The sequence below is a fragment of the Ascaphus truei genome, chromosome 8, assembly GCF_040206685.1.
Source record: "Ascaphus truei isolate aAscTru1 chromosome 8, aAscTru1.hap1, whole genome shotgun sequence".
Lineage (NCBI taxonomy): Eukaryota > Metazoa > Chordata > Amphibia > Anura > Ascaphidae > Ascaphus > Ascaphus truei.
In genome coordinates, this window is record NC_134490.1 from 28,625,121 (window position 1) to 28,628,734 (window position 3,614).

Below are 3,614 nucleotides of genomic sequence, written 5' to 3' on the forward strand. Positions count from 1 at the left end.
ACAGCCATTTTGTTTCCCCATGAGGGAGATTTAAAACCCAGTAACTTCCCCAAAAGTGTCTCAGGGAAAAAAAATAAACAGGGTAAGAGGAAATAACTTCTTTAAATAACACTGTATAAAAGACAAATATAATGTTCCTTACTTTATAGAAGGCAGCTCAGCAGTGATGAGGAGGAGACGTGTTCTCACCCTGCTGTGCTGATAGTGCCTTGTTATGCAGGACCGCAATCTACTCAGTAGGGCTGAAAGGTTCATGTGCCTCCTGCTCCTCCTATATAAGAATGTGTCATGCTGCAGGCCCCTGTAGTGCTGAAGTGTTTCAGAAATATTTGTTTTTCAGGCAAGTTGCTTCTTGGTTTGAAACCGGATAATAGTATTTTTCTTACACAGTGCAGCTGGTGTGCAGTTTAAACAGTGCAATAAAGTGAGTAGTACAAGACAACACAATGAGACACAAACCAGGGCTGTGTGTGTGTGTTAAAAAAAAATATATATATATATCTATACTATATTTCTAAGTTTGTTATTCCGTTTGTTTGTTTGTTTGTATGTCCGAAGCATCGAAATCTCACAAACGGCACGACGTAGCACAACTAAACTTTTACTGGACATTGTGCTGTGGATTTGTAGGTCAACGCAACTATTTTGAGCTTCTAATATGACTCACCTTCCAAATTATGGACATTCTAAGTTTCCATCGGGTGTCCTGCAAAAATGTTAGAGCAGGAGTGGGGGCGTGGCTACTAAGGGAGGGGGCCATGTCCTGTGTGTGTCTCTGTGTGTGTGATGTGAGATGTGCGGGGGAGATGTGTCAGCTAGCGGGGGGATATGTGCCAGCTAGAGGGGGGAGATATACCAGCTGGGGGGGGGAAGATGTGACAGAAGCGCGGGGACATGTGCCGGCAGTTTGGGGAGATGTAACAGCGGTGGGGGGGAGGGGAGGCAGGGAGATGTGCCAGCAGCGAGGGGAGATGTGCCGGCAGCGGGAGATGTACCAGCTAGCGGAGGGAGATGTGCCGGCAGTGGGGGGAGATGTACCAGCAGGGGGTGAGGGGGGAGGGGAGGGGTGGGGAGATGTGCCGGCAGCGAGACGGATGCGGCAGCAGCACAGGGAGATGTGCCGGCAGCGTGGAGAGATGTACCAGTGGGGGGGAGGGGGGTGGGGAGATGTGGCGGCAGCGAGGGGAGATGAGGCAGCAGTGCGGGGAGATGTACCAGCAGGGGGGATGGGAGGCGGGGGGATGTACCAGCGGGGAGAGGGGGGGCGGGGAGATGTACCAGTGGGGGGGGGGGGGGGGGGGAGATGTACCAGCGGGGGGGGGAGAAGGGGCGGGGAGATGTGTGGGCAGCGAGGGGAGATGCGGTAGCACCACGGGGAGATGTGCCAGCAGCGGGGGGAGGAAGGTGCGGAGAGATGTGACGGCAGCAAGGGGGGGGGGACATGTGCCAGCAGAGGGGGGGTGGGGAGATGTGCCAGCAGAGGGGGGGGCGGGGAGATGTACCAGTGGGGGGGGGGGTGGTGGGGAGATGTACCAGCGGGGGGAGAAGGGGCGGGGAGATGTGTAGGCAGCGAGGGGAGATGCGGTAGCAGCGTGGGGAGATGTGCCAGCAGCGGGGGGAGGAGGGTGCGGAGAGATGTGCTGGCACAGGGGAGGGGGGGGGGGAGATGTGCCAGCATAGGGGGGGGGTGGGGAGATGTGCCGGCAGCGAGGGGATATATATATTCTTTTTGACTACTAATCTACCCTGTCTAACACATAAGCCCTGGTACCAGTGCAGGCAGTGTTAGTATCAATCCTGGTTTTCCCCCTGCAGTGAACAGCTCCCTTGAGTATCTGTCAGTACACACCAGTTTAACACCGCTATTTTGTAGCTATTTATTTTATCAGAGTAACTAATAAAGTATACGTTTGAATGATTTCATATCCAATATCATTTAGGGGCTTGAGTGCCGTTTAGTCTGGGATCTTCTTCTCTTTTTTGTATTAGTGTAAGGGAAGCCATATTTCAATCCCTTCCTGCACAAACAGATGCCCTTAGCTCCAGATTCGACCAGTCCTGTAAACTAGGCCATGTCAAGGGTTTAACAGGATTAAAACAATTCTTGTATTTTTAAGACAATTGGTAACCAACGATAATCCCATTGTGTACCAGATTGATTAAAATACTTAATATATTCTGCCATATTTTTTACATATACAGTGTATGTATGTATGTATGTATGTATGTATGTATGTATGTATGTATGTATGTATGTGTGTGTTATACTACTAAAAAGGAATTGTAGGGTTGGCAATCAAGAAGAGTAGAAACATAGAAACATGTAATGAATTAACGTAAAACCCCTATCCTTACTCCCCTACCCTAACCGCTAAAACCCCTTAAGCTTAGTTACCTTATTGGCGAAACGGCCGGCGGCTGTGTATCCAGTGACACTGCGGTGAAGGATTCCTCGGTGGCCAAACTCCGGCGCCCACTTGGTCACAGGAAAACGGTTGTGACACAATGTCCGATTCCGACAATGACTTGTCCAAACTCAGAAGGAATTAAAAAGGGAATCCACTTGAAAACTAGAATCTTACCACTAAACTACTCTAAGCTCTGCTATCTGCTGGCACAAATGGTGAATGTATCACGATCCAGGAAGCTCCCGTGGCCTTTTTTTTTTTTTTTTTGCTCTATGAGTTGATTTGTGAATCATTTCCAGTTAAACCTGAGGACTGCATCATGAATGCACACAGAAAATTGTTCCTGCCCCAGAAACTGAGCGTGATTGTAATTAGGACACAGAGAAAGGCAGCTGGGAAGATAATCTGGGGTTTAAAAATCCCCTGTACAGGCGCTGCAGGGCATTGTGTGTGCGTAAAAGACCTAGCACAATAAGGTGAAGGTGGGTAAAAACGTGACAAAACTGTGTGCCATTCAAGGTACAGCAAAGAACCCATTAGTGCATTTGCATGTCTTTTACAGGTGCCCCCCAACCTACATCATTCACCCAATTCAATGGACCTATTGTCACGTCAGTCATTAAAGTGTGAGATGGTGTAAGAGATGTGTGCAGTGGTACATATAATGGAGACCGATTTGGGTGCAATTATATCTTGGCTTTATTGTGCCTGTTCCTTTATCCAGGCAAAACATACAAAAACAACAAAATAAAAAACCCCTATCCCTTTGTAAGGGCTAACTTACTTTCCCAGACCTTATCTGCAGGACTTGAGGGATATCCCCCTTACCAGCCTGTCACCCCAAAGTCTCAGGTGGCTCTCCATGTCAGTCTCTAACAGGTTCCTGGGTCTTCTGTGTCCAGGAAATATACGTCTCTGGGTGTCTGGGTGTCTTGATCTCAGCACACTGTTCTGCTCAAGACAGTATCTCTGTGCAGGCTTCTCTGTTTTCCTGTGTTAGCCCAATTGTGAACTCTGGAATCTCTCTCCTGTTTCTCATATCAGCCTTTTCTCAAGAGTCCTAATAATCCAGGCGGAGTCTGGTTGATTGCCTGTGTGCAATTAACCAGCACACTGCTGGATTTAGAGGCAGTTTCTCTCAAACAGTGATAAGTCCCTGTTACAGATGGACAGGCAGATTATTGGAGATAAGGAAAAAGCAGAGGT

General features: G+C 48.6%; 1 protein-coding gene across 1 annotated transcript in view; it reads right to left on the reverse strand.

Moving 5' to 3' along the window:
- The window catches only part of LOC142501294 (uncharacterized), a 210,523-nt gene extending 207,890 nt beyond the window's left edge, over positions 1-2,633 (reverse strand). The window contains exon 1 of the mRNA XM_075611022.1: positions 2,396-2,633. The gene's annotated coding sequence lies outside the window, so the exon portion shown is untranslated. The remainder of the gene's footprint in view (positions 1-2,395) is intronic.
- Between the last annotated feature and the right edge of the window lie 981 nt (positions 2,634-3,614).